Below are 14017 nucleotides of genomic sequence, written 5' to 3'. Positions count from 1 at the left end.
TAATAAATGGTCGGAATGACTTGGGATTTGATATCTCTGAAATCAACAAGTCATTCGACCTTAATCTCGGAGAGATTACTGATTTAAGACTTCATAAGTTCTCTGAAATCATGAACCCCAAAAATAGAGAAGAGAACTAGAAAAGAGAATCAGAGAAGAAAGATTAAAAGATAAAAGAAGCAAAAGGGTTCTGATAATCACTATCAACGTCATCGCGGTGTGTGAATGATCGATGATTGAATCTCCAGAGTCCAAACAAGAAGTTGAACCCTAAGAGAAGAGAAAGAGAATGTCGAATAAGATTTTTGTTCGATTTTTAATCTAACCCCGAGTCAGTTTTAAAGCTGACTGAACATCTGGATGGGCTGAAACCAAGTAAGATTGAAAGTGTGGGAAGCACACACACAAGTCGCACGCGGAGAACACTATTCTGTTGCGAATTGCAACTGGATCAAACAATTGCGAGCTTCGTAACTGTTTGAAACTGTTGCACATTTTTTGCAACTAAAATTAGCAACTGAAAATTCGCAACAGTCTGTTGCTAATCTGAGTTGCTAATCCCTGAATTTGGTGTAGTGTAATAACAAAATGTTGTCCTTAACTAGATTACCACGCTCCCAGAAAATACCACTGAATATACCATTCAAAGCATTGACAAGATCAATGAGAAAAATCCAACTCCCATGAGGAAAAAAACTATGGGTGTAATCTTGGCTGCAACTCCCCATCTGACAAAGTTAAAAGGAGAACTAGTTAACTTCTCTGTCACGCGTTGTTTCCTCGGTATCCCGGACAAAACAAATAAACTTAGTTAAATGAAGCTTAAAGATCGATTCATGACCTTATAGGCGTATAATATGGTAGTTATACGGTGACAGATCTACTATGAGACTTGGAAGGACAACCAAACTCCATATAATCCCAATGATCTTTACTTTGACCTACTTGTGGTTGTGGAAGAAAAATCGAAAAACTCTATATACAATCTTATTCGAGGATCTTAGGTTTTATGCATACAGGTTACCGAAAGAAAAAGTTGGTGGTGTACTTGGTAGTATCCTTTCCTTTTCAGATGATATTATCAAAAGGAAGGTACTATTGGTGTCTAAGTATACTTATTAGTGGTTCTTTATTTGAGTCTACTTGTTATTCACGTGCAAAGAAATTAAGATCCTAAATGGCGCAAATCCATGGAAGAACAATACCATGCTCTTCACAAATGGCACTTGGTCTTTAGTTCCTTGCAGGAATGGTACCAGGACTAACATGTTATGGGGTCGAACAAATTTTGTTCCAGCATTCGTAAAAAACTGAAATTTCGATCGATACTGAAGATATAGTAACCTATAGTATTATGAAAGAGGTAGGATCCCTTCACACTCTTATTTTCACACTATCTCACACGGTGAGAGACATTTTCTTAATCGAAATCAAACGGTAACGTATTTGAAGCTAATATTTTGGGGATATGCTCGTCTTACAAAGCTCTATATACCCCAAAAAATGAGCTCACTCCGAAATATCGAATTTCACCATCTACAAATCTTAATTTTATCGGTTAAATATTATTCGACTTTCGATGGTCAATTTTCAAAGTAGTAGATGGCGGAATTATACGTTTCAGAATGAGCTCATCTTTTCTGGGTATGTAGATCTTTGTAAGACGAACATATTCCTAAAATATTAGCTTCAAATACCTTAATGTTTAGGTTTGGTTAAGAAAAATGTCTTTAAACATGTGAGATAGTATGAAAATAACAGTGTATGCGGATCCTAAAATACTTATATTATGGCTGCACATTACCTAACTAGTGAGAACAAATTTATTAATTTAACCTTGACCCGTTCTAAATATATGATTTCATGATGCTATAGAAATTTGCACCCACACAAGTCACTATAATTACAAACACAACAACTATATTCTCAGTGTGAATCAAAATCTACTGGGTGCATGTGACCCCACATACACCCACCTCCCTCCACCCCTGGTCCCTAGGATTTATAATATGAAGTAGTTTATAAGTTGGGGTTTCGTATAATACGGAGAAGCTTTTAATCCAGTTATTGAGCCATGTAGTATTAGTGTTGTTCACTTTGGCGATTACACACTTTGGCATGTCCGGCAGCTGTGGAGAAGATATGCAATCTTGGAGACCCAAGATCGAAGCAAGGAAGAGCTCAGCGGTCCTCGTCTCCGAAGGCTGAAAGTAACTCTTGGGAGACCCAGTCATAACTCTATAAATAACAACCTTTAATCCTGAGACGAGGGAGATTTTCAGCGCAAGAGGAGGAGAGCTCGGAATAAAGTCAGAGATTTTCAAGGAATAAAGGTTCCTTGAACCTTGTAATACTAAACATCAATAGTAAGATCTCAAACTCATTACCCCCATGGATGCAGGCTACGGCTGAACCACGTAAAATTTCTCGTGTCATTTATTTATCTTTCACTTACATTTACAACATTGTTGAGGCTTTATGTTAACTTAGTTAATGTTTTTACTAGGTAGTCATCATACATTTATTCAACCTTAAACGATGATTTCATTAATGCGTGCTGCTAACCCGACTAGATCCACCAGCATGGTTTCTTAGCAGTTACATATACCCAGGGGATGCTTCGTATAAACCTTTTCGATAAGGAAACCATTCATGAGTAGACCACTCAAGAATGGTCGAAGATACAATTAGGTGGGTGGTTGAACGCATTTAATGTTGAGTACGAGAACACTCCTGCACACGTGTAATGACTCTTTACAGCTGGCTCATCACATGAGTGACTGGTGGGGGAGTTCTAATCGTCCATTCAAATTCACCTCGTGATCTGTGAAAGGCGAAAGTGATAGATCCTATACGTATGTCATAATTTTACTAGCATACTCCTACTCTGAGATCCTGCCGCATGTACGACGAATATTTTGTGATTACAGTTTGCCCATTGATCTATTCCGATTATCGGGGGCAATTTGGTTATTCAACTCTGTGCTTAGGAAGTGTAAATGACGGAGATGAAGTCTGTTTTCTAAGACTTTATAAATGGACCATTTCGCAGCTTTCTCCCGACATTAATTGTCTGAATATCCATCCTCTTAATGGATATTTGAATTCTACAATCAGCGATTGAAATAAGGCGTCATGCCAGCATTTCCGTTAGGAAATTGCATATTCTTTGATGAATCCATAAACATCATTTTCCTTTTGCACGAATGACTGACAACGCATGCGCAATTGGTTTACTAGTCCACCACACATAGGACTGTTCATGGTCGGTTTTGGTTCAGTTTCTAGTCAAACCAAATCAAAACCAATACTATTGGTTTCTAAAAATCTAAACCAAACCAATCCATTAACCATTGGTTCGGTTTCCAAATGGTTCCAGTTGGTTTCGGTTTGTCCCATTAGTTTTTGGTTAACCAATAATTATGTAAAACCAAAAAAAAAAACACACAAATTTACAGATATAAAAATCATAGTTGCCGATAGTACTGGTTTACACAAATTTACAGACAAAGAAAAATAAAAAAAATACCAAGAATAGTTAAAGCTTACTCCAATTCTAGAGATCAAAAGAATATATATAATATATCTTAATTTAGTTATTGACAAATAAAAAAGAAGGAAGACGGGAAGAAAAAAGTCGAGTAGCAGCGGCTATAGTTGGGGGTGGAGACGGGAGGCGACTGAGAGTATCATAATGAAATATTAGATTTAGGGTTTCTATTTATCCTCTAAATCAATGGGTAGAATCTAATACTTGTAAATGAACGGTAGAAATTAAGTTTAAAAATTAATCGGTTTTCCAATGGTTTTTGGTTCGGTTTTAGAGGTCAAACCAAAACCAACATTATCGGTTTTCCACTTTCTACACCGTAACCAATCCATTAGAAAATGGTTTGGTTTGGTTTCTTTCTAATTGGTCTGGTTTGGTCCGGTTCCAGCGAAAAACCGAAACCATATTCAGCCCTAACCACACATGTTCAATTTGTTTTTTATTAGTCGAGGACGTATCCCATTGGGTCACTTGTCCGACTAGCCTTGAATGCCCTTGGTCCCTTCGTCTTTGGCCGCTAGTCTTCGTCAACGTCGCTTCCTTTGTGGTCTCGTTTAGAGTCCGATGGTGGTAACGTTATTATCCCATTAGTTCAGCTAGCAGGGTCTAGCTACTACGTACCGGTGCTGTGATGATATAACAAATTTATATGTTTGATTATTTTGTGGTTGAAATGGGAGGAAGATCGAAGACTTGAATAAAAATGATGGGCCAGTTTCAGAGTTTTCTTCAACAGTACAATTTAGTGGAACTGTGAGGAAACCAGTTTTGAGGCGTACCAAAAAATTTGAGGCATACTCAATATTTACCCTAACTAATGTAGGTTGATAAGGGTGTCTAAAACTAGTTAAATTAGTTATATAACCTTGATTAAATGATAAATTTACTCATTTATTTATTTTATTTTATTGATTATATCTTTTAAATTTTATTAAAAACTTTTTTTTTAAATATTATTTTTAATATTTAATTATTTATTTTTTTAATCAAAATAGAATTATTTTTTTTTTCTTTTCTTTTTTTACTTAAATTTTTTTATTATCAGTTTTTTTTAATTGTTATTATTATTATTACTAAATATCATTATCATTTAATATTTATTTTTTAAATATTTAATTTCAGATAAGATTTTATTATTATTATTTAATTTTAATTCTTTTTTCTGAAATTTAAATATAAAACCAAAAAAAAATTAAAAATTAATTTTAAAATAAAAATTAAATTTTAAAAATTAAAAAATATATATGTTAAGGGCATTACGGTCATTATCAAATATCGTTGATATCGGGTTATTGGTTTTACTACCTAGTGACTCTATTTTGTGCTTATTGAGTATGCCTCAAAAATAATTGGCATGCCTCAAAATAAGTTTCCTGTAAAGCCAACCTTGGAACATACTTTCTTTCTAGGGCTAATGATGATAAATGTAAAGCGAGCCTTGAAGTCTAAAATAGATCCCACACATTTATTAACCATAGCCCAAAAAATTTAAGTTCAAATGAAAATTCAAAAGCTAAAAAGAAAAACAAAACAAGTTTTAAAACTTTAAATGTCCCTTTTACTCAAAATCAAGGTAAATATACGAAACCGAGGTAATAAAATTACTATTTTTTATTAATGTATTGTCTATGTGTTATATCGTAATATTTGCATTAAGGATTTTTTTATGTACTTTAATAGAATCATCAAGATGCGGTCCGTCTACTCAAACCTACCGCCGCACCAACAAAAATGCTTGCGTGGCCTTTATCCGGTGAATGTGAAAGGTTCAAGTCAATTGTTGCCAACTCGGGGTTAGTTAATGCCGCCGAGAATTCATTGTTGGAACATGATCGTGTGGCCATATAGGCGTTCGTGGAGAGAATGTATCCTGAGACCAATACTTTCCATATGCCGTTTGGGGAGATGACGATTACTCTGGATGATGTTGTGCAGATTCTTAACCTTCCCGACCAAGGCACAGCTGTGAAGTTTAACTATACAAAGCAGTTAAGTTGGGCACAACTTTATTCTCTAACTAAAAAGTGCTTAGGTTGGGATGAAGAGACAACAACAGCAGAGTTTAGGAGGCATGTAAGTTACAGAACAAGACAGATCAACATTACAGCTTTGATGAATATGTTCGGAGGCACCTTGGAGAAGGAAAAGAATGGAACGTTAACTGATGAGCAAGTGAACCACGCTGCCACCGCATATCTCCTTTGTGTATTGGGATGTTTCATATTCCCCAATACTTCTGGAAACCGGATCGACACCAACCTTATACAACTTTTGGATCCTCTCCATGAAGTCGGTGACTATTCTTGGGGCACGGCATGCCTAGCATTCTTGATGGAAGAGTTGAGAAAGGCTTCGAGGCTAGGAACCTGCCAAGTTGCCGGGAACGTGGCTCTATTGCAGGTTTTATCTTTAACTCTATAACTCACTCTATAATTATTCGATAGACAATACATATGATGCATATTCATAACTCCAAATGACGCATATTCGGTAGGAAATGATCCATCTCTTTTTCCGAATGTTGGTTATTCGGTGGCTAGGTACTTATTTTGTTTTCCGATTATATATAATCGGAAATATTCTTTTGATATTAGAACCGAATATACAGGCCAGAAAAACTATAGGTTACTGAACTCCAAATGACGCATATTCGGTAGGAAATGATCCATCTCTTTTTCCGAATGTTGGTTATTCGGTGGCTAGGTACTCGGTTTTATTTCCGATTATATATAATCGGAAATATTCTTTTGATATTACTACCGAATATACAGGCCAGAAAAACTATAGGTTACTGAACTCCAAATGACGCATATTCGTTAGGAAATGATCCATATCTATTTCCGAATGTTTGGTATTCGGTTGATAGGTACTCAGTTTTATTTCCGATTATATATAATCGGAAATAATGTTTGGAAATTACTCCCGAATATACACAATCTATTTACTAAAACATGGTTTCTTATGTATATAGGCATGGATCTATGACCACTTCCCTATCCTGAAGTTGGCCGGAGAGAACCCAGGGTGGTGCAAAGTAGAGCTGGCAAACGGGCGGGACGGGACTGGCTTGTACCCAATCAACGAGTTACGGGTTAAAACGGGACCAAGCTTGCGGGTTGTTATTCTTCACGGGTCGTCATTTCTTCAACCCGCGCCCGTAGCGGGTAAAGCTTGCGGGTTCACGGGTTAACCCGTCTTGTTTAATTAAAAATTAAACAACTTAATTTATGAAAAGATTTACAAGGACCAACACACAAATTACAAATATTCCTTGTAACTCCTAACATCCATCTAATCACTGGTTGTTTAATAACATTAAGATGAACTTTTCTAAGAGCAGTTTTATCAGGATCAATCCCTCAATAATGAGAAAGTTGAACTAGATATAATAGACCATCTGAAATTTCTTCTCCTAAAGGTTATTTCTCTTCTTCTTTCCAATCTGGTAATCCTTTTGGTACTTCGCCTTTCAATCTGGTAACTTTTCTCCTAAATCTTCTATTCAAGCATCTTGTGCATACAACATATTCATCCCCTTACATAAAAAAACACATCAGTAAGCATTCAAAAGATAGCTAGTCAGTTTAGCAAATGCATCAGCAAGAAAAAATGGAAAAACTTAAGCAAAAATCGGAGGTTTAAGACTTCAAGTCACTCTATTGACTTCACAAAAAACCTAAATTTCCCCCCCCCATACTGGTGCGTTTTCAGATGATATCAACCAATATGCTCTTGTACAGTAAGAGCATACACATTTAGAGCATCTTATATACATTCCCTATCGCCTTTTAATACATGGAAGAGCATATAAATTCAACCCATCAAAAACTAAAAACAGAGAGATATAAAATGAAATTCCCAAAAACATATACAATATCATTGTTCTTAATCTATGTAAAGTCTTGTCTGATCAAATCCTATACATTGCAATCTACATTGTGCACAACAGCACATGGCAACAATAACACGGAGAAGTAAGATTAAAAGTTAAAGCTCGGAGCCAATATGTTTAAAATCATGGCTAGATATACCACAAGTATTACACATTCAAAACTAAATAACAATTTATTTAGACATTTCCACAAACAATTAAATCTCGTAAAACTACGGTGTGATGAAACAGTTCAAAATGTAATTCACATTGAGGTTTGGAATTAAACCCATGAAAAACTAAGCAAATAGTAACGTTATTACTTCCCTGAAATTCAACTAATTTCAATTATAAACCCTAATTTGAACAGAAAACACCCGAATTTGAACACCAATTTAACAACTGACTTTAATCAAACATGCAACTCATAGATAAATCATCATACTTCATTAATTTGGGAACAAACAGATAAGGGTTTTATTACTTACTTGATCCAAATCGAATTGTTGCAGAGTTCTTCACGAAATTGTTGCAGAGTTCTGAAATTACATCAAACAGAAACCTAAATAAATAAAAAAAATAAAAATTCAATCAAATCTTAGGATAGGCATCGAAAATCAATACCAACAAAAACCTATAAAGTTACCCTAAAATTGTATTCACTTCTCGAACCTTTGATGCCGAGATTTACAAATTTATTGAATCACTTCATCTTCTTTCCTTGTAATCTAACTTAGATTGGCTATGCTTAAGGAAAAATTGCAGAAGAAGAGAAAGAAAACAAGAGACGATGGGTTAACAAAGAAAAGAAGTTTTATTTCGGCATTAACCGAGGGGACACGCGTCATACTAGGCCAGCGCTATGTGACATGCGGTATATGGGGAAATTACGGGTATACGGGTTGTACCCGCGGGTTTACGGTCCGATCCGGGTTTACCCGTTTTCCTACAAGCCGACATTTCTCCAACCCTAACCCTGCTTGTTTAGAAACAAGCCAAGCCGGGCGCGGGTTTTTACGGGCCGGATCAAGCCAACCCGCGGGTTTTTGGCTTGTTTTCCAGCTCTAGTGCAAAGGTACTCCTAGAGGAAAAAAGTATATATTTGAAGACAACCGTTCTAGAAAAAAAGAGCAGCAGTTGATTCGCATGAGGGAGATTTTGGACCAATTGAAGGCCTCGAACGTATGCTTTGATCCATAGAAGGAATATCGAGCCAGTGGGCATATAAATGTTCGGTCGGACTTGTCCCTTTATTTTGGACCATTGTGGCACCCCACAGGATAAGTGATGTATAACCCCTCTAGGGTGATGCGACAACACGGGTATATACAACATCAACCTGTGGAGAAAATGGGGGATTACTACAAATTGGAGTTGGAGTTGTGCTCTTGTAGTGGTGATAATCTCACGATTGTTCACACAGGTCCACCTACTGTTCTTGATAACTGGGATAAGAGGAATGAGTTCATTATCGACACTGGTAGACGAACCACCCGAGGTGATGAAAATTCTCCAGACTATATGAGTTGGTATAACAAGGTATCACATCCTTTGGTTATCCGTGAAATCAAATCCAACACTACTGCGGCGGGTTCAAGTTATAATTGTATCATCAAAGACAAACCAGCTGGTTATGATAGACTGGTGCGTGTTCTTATATTTTTTTTCATTTTATATTATTCCTATAAATCTTAGGTAATTACCATTTGATGTTATCTCATTACGTATAAAAAACAGGTGAATAGGTTCAAGCGTATTTCCAGAATGTTAATTGCATGCCTGAAGAGCGGAGATCCCATGCCAGCTGAGAAGATCAAAGAGGCTAGAGATCTAGTTGATAATATGGATAACGAAGATTATGCTGCCCAGTTTGGGGAGAAAGTCACGAAGAGGCATCCAACCAAGGTAGCAGTATCAAATACGGGTAAAAGAACTCGAACTTCATCGAGCGCTGAAGGTGCTCCAACTGAAGGTGCTCAAACCCGTGGTCATGCAGGACTGTGAGGTAGTCACGGTCGTAAAGTAAAGAAGAGCATATAAATGACAATGATTTGTGTTGTACATTCGGAAGTTTGGGTAACTAAGTTAGACAAGTTCAAATGACAATGATTTGTGTTTTTAGACAACCCATATTCGGAAATTTGGGTAACTAAGTTAACTTCCGATTATTTTGAAAAGTACCAGTTTTTCCCAAATTCTGATTTTTGGGCCATCGTACATTCGGGACTTTAAAAAAAAATTATCCTCCGAATATTACAAGTTCAAAACAAACCATGCCATGGCTCTAGGTGGTTCCAAGGGCCAATATAGAAGGTTAGACAACCCATATTCGGAAGTTTGGGTAACTAAGTTAACTTCCGATTATTTAAAGTTCAAAATTTGAAAAGTACCAGTTTTTCCCAAATTCTGATTTTTGGGCCATCGTATGATGAGTGCTAAAAAGTGCATATTTCTATATATTTTTCTTGGCATTTAACTCATCTTTTGTGCATTAATTCTACATTTTATCCCATATTCTGTATTTTCATTGTTTTCAAGAATAAATATTTTTATTAATTAATTTTGCATTTTTAGGTACTAAATAAATCCCGGTTAACTCACGGAGTGAAAAGAGCAAAGAAACGGCAAAGACTCCCGCAGAAAGGCAGCGAAGAATGATGTTTGCAAGAGCCGGATCAACTAGAAGTGGGCTTGAAGAGGAAGAATTGTCCTTAAAGAAGATATGGGCTTGGCATACCCAAGGCCCAAAATCCTTACCCAAATCCATTTCCAATATCCATACCCATTTCCATGAGAGTCGTCAGATTGGATCCATCACATCATCCAACGGTCGCCTCTAAGCCGTCAGAATTGTTGTATCACACATCCAACGGTCGCTGCAAGCCTGTTCCATCTTAGCCGTTCGATTTAATCCAAATGTGATCATCCAACGTATCATCTTCGCTGGGCATCGAATTTTCTACAACCGCTCAACACTACAACACCTAACACCTATACCCGCAAAACAAACACACCCTTCTCCAATTCTACCGACTCCATCTTCTCCCTCACCGTCTGCAGAGAAAACGCTGCCATCACCAACTCTCTGCCACCACCACAACCACCACCGAGCTCTCAAATCACCAACAACCCCATCACCCCATCATCCATCACCTATTCCCTTCTAATTTCAGAAACCTAATTCACCTAATTCACTCGCCTCTTCTCAGAAACCCTAGGCGTGTGAGTTTGGTAAATTAGGTTGAGAAATAACACAAATTGGAGGCATGGGTAGCATCAGGAGAAGAAATAGAGGGATGGGTCGATGTACAGAAGCCATTATCAAAGATTAGGTAAACTGAATTTCAATTTTCAGAAACCCTAATTTACTGTTTTGGGGGTTTTGCTTGTAAAGTGTAATTGAGTATAAATATGGGTTGTGGTTGTTGTGTTGAAGGCAAGCCTGGACTAGCCAGTGATTCACCCAAGAGGACTGGAATAGCCAGTGCCTCAAGGGTTAGTTTTTAGTTTTTAGTTTTTAGTTCAAATGTTTTTTTTTTGTTTCAGTTCATGTTTTAGTTCAATTCTAGGGTTTCAATGAATCCCTAGCCTGCTGTTGTGTGTTGCTGATGATGCCACTCTTGAATGATAACATTGTCTATGAAAGATTCAAACTTAGCATGTCATCATGTTACTTTCACAATGTATGCATTGTAGTTAGGATTATTCCGTGTTGATAGAGCTACCACTCATGCTAAACCAGGTCAATGCTGATCCTTAGACTAGTTGTACTTTAGTTAGACAATTAGTGCTATGGGAAGATATCTTAGTGGGTTTGAAAATTCTAATGGGGAAACACCTTAGACATAGGTAAGACCAACATCTTAACCCATGTCATCACAAGGACAAGAGTTGTCTACTCAGCAAATGCATGATGTAGGTTAGAGGTGGAATTAGAGACCCTAGTTCACTCATCTCACCATTTAGTTTATTCACTGCCATCATCTTATGTCACTGCCTTTGGCTCTTTGCCACTGTCATTCTTTGTCACTCTTTGTCACTCACTGCCACTGTTACTCTTTGCTTCATTAGTTCACTGCTTAGAGAATTAGCTTAGGAAACTTCAACTTACACACACAAGTCTCTGTGGATCGACTCGTTCTTGCACAAGCTACAATCGACCCTGTGCACTTGCAGGTATTAGTTTGTAGGCCTTTTAGAAACCTACCAAGTTTTTGGCGCCGTTGCCGGGGACTCGATGGCGGCGCATATGTTGTTTTTATTTCCTTGCATCATTTGCTGTTTACATTGCATTCTTGTTGTTCGCATCTTCATCTTAGCTTTGTTTGCATCATTGTAACCTTGTAAATATTAGTTACATCTTACATTTGGTCTTTGCATTGGCATAAACTGCATACCAACCATTTTTTTTCTTGACATATTGCATCTGTTCATATTTGCATTCTGTAGTTTTAGTCTGCATCTTAGTTTAGCTTCATTCTGCACTCTGCAATTCTGCATTGTTCAATAGTCATCTGCTTTCTTAGCTTCTTGTCATTCTGCATATTAACCTGAAACTGAAACTGCCTTCTCACTTTGATTGCCAACTGCACTGCACATCTGTAGCTGTAACCAGCACTTTTGTTCTACCATTTCCCCTGCCACTTAACCTGCTTACTTAACTAGAACTGAACTCATAATTTGAGTGTTCAGGTAGCTGGTGCAAAGAGAAAAGAGCTGAAAATTGTCCTTGTGAAGCCATTGTGGTGTTGCAAAGGAGAGGAGAGGAGCTGCAAAGGCAAAAAGCAACTGTTTTTTGCAAATGCAATCAAGGGGTACTTGAGAAGCTGTTGCTAGCAGCACTGAGAACCAAAGACTGCAGCTGTTGAAGTTGCTACACAGTCAGTTCTGTGGGCTTGAGTTAAACAAAACACTGCTGGTGCCAGAACTGCTGCCTGAAGCCTGCTGGGCCTGTTGTTGAAGCCTGAACCTGCTTTGCTGATCTGTTGAGCTGGGCTGGGTTGGTGCTGTTGGAGTAGAAGTTGTGACCCAACTGGGCTTCAACAAGAGCTAAGGATGATCCAAAGCCCAACTGGGATTTTGCAACCAAACTAAACAGCTGGGCTGTGCTTCAAAGGTAAGCCTAAATCCATTAAGAGAACCCAACCTGTGGGCTTGTAATAATTTTTTCCATTTTTTTTGTTGGGCTTGTAATTTAAGTTAACTTTTGGGTTTGTATTTGAGCTTAACTGTGGGATTGTCCCTATCAAAATTTTGGGTTTCAAAAACCCAACAAACAACCTAAACAAGGTTAACTGAACCTACCAACTCAGCTGGGCTTCATTAGTTTCTGGGCTTGTTGAAGTCGTTAGTGGGCCGTGTACCCAAACTCTAGGCCGAAAGTTGGGCTCTGTTTCACAACAGTTCCCAAAACCCATTGCCTCACCAAAGCACAACCAAAACAGTGGGCTTATCCCAATAAGAACCAAATTTTTAATCCCATAAAAACCAAAGTTTTCAAAACCCATAAAAACCAAATGTTTCCCATCAAAAACAAAATGTATGGTAGAATTTTCTTGTATATAATCCAGGAGATAATTTCTTAGTTAAATCTTTTGTTTCTTTTGTATATATTGTGCTAATCCAATGTGACTCTTAGTCGACATATGTTGGATTCTTGTCTTGAATAACGGAGTTCTAATATTGCTTTCGCCGAAATCGGGTATTCTCTTTCCTTTTTCTCTACTCAACATAATCCTCTTCATATGTTGTATTATAATTCTTTACATCTTTTGAAACATTGAGGACAATGTTTAGTTTAGGTTTGGGGGTATAGAGTAGATACCATGATAATATGCCATAATTGAAAACAAGAACTCCTTCTTTTTCAAAAAATTTAAATTTAAAAAAAAAATTAAAAAAAGATAAAAATGGAGCTCATTTACCTTGAAATGTTGACTCTTGTGCAAATATGTATTTTTATTAGGATTCTTAGTCTAGATATTTAGGCCCCCCTGATTCTAGCACAATTCACATAGTGATAAGAAACTTGCACGCGCACGATCTACCAATACATGTATAGCCTCATCCTTGAGGTGTTCTATCGGAAGTTTTAGTTGCCAATCACTTTAGAATACTGAACGAAACTTGACTAGCTTGTTCTTTGGTTGGTTGGGATAGAAGGTGGAGGTTACGTTAAGAAAAACAACCATCGAATTTAACTGAATGCATCAAAAAGGGCTACCTCTTGCTAAGAGTCATGTAATTTTTTTGTTTCCTTTTGTATATGTATCAAAAGTGTTACCATGTTAAAAAAAAAGAAAAAAAAATAAAAAAATAAAAAAATAAAAAAATAAAAAAAATGATATATTTATTCAGAAAAAAGAATCAAAAAAAAAAGAATCAAGTATTTATCAATTCCATCCTCTCTTGTTCCAAAAATAGAAGAGAGTAGTCAATGTAAATAAGAGTCATGTAAAGAGTCATCTTTTGTGTTTTTGTGTTATAAGCAAGGAAGCGTGTATGCCATTGATGTACAACGCGAGTAATTGTGAAATACCTCCAACTCATTCACAATTCTCGTAAAGTCCGGACAGCTAGCTAGATTTTGATCTCGG

General features: G+C 36.9%; 1 long non-coding RNA gene across 1 annotated transcript; it reads right to left on the bottom strand.

Annotated features, from left to right (window-relative positions):
* Window positions 1-6913: 6913 nt before the first annotated feature.
* LOC113317605 lies at window positions 6914-8208 on the bottom strand. Its single transcript, XR_003343761.1, has 3 exons — window positions 8068-8208; window positions 7910-7960; window positions 6914-7085 (listed from the first exon to the last, which is right to left on the bottom strand). It is a non-coding gene; the product is annotated as an uncharacterized LOC113317605 (long non-coding RNA).
* Window positions 8209-14017: the final 5809 nt, after the last annotated feature.

Source organism: Papaver somniferum, chromosome 10, assembly GCF_003573695.1.
Source record: "Papaver somniferum cultivar HN1 chromosome 10, ASM357369v1, whole genome shotgun sequence".
NCBI lineage: Eukaryota > Viridiplantae > Streptophyta > Magnoliopsida > Ranunculales > Papaveraceae > Papaver > Papaver somniferum.
This window is presented reverse-complemented; position numbering and strand designations above follow the sequence as displayed.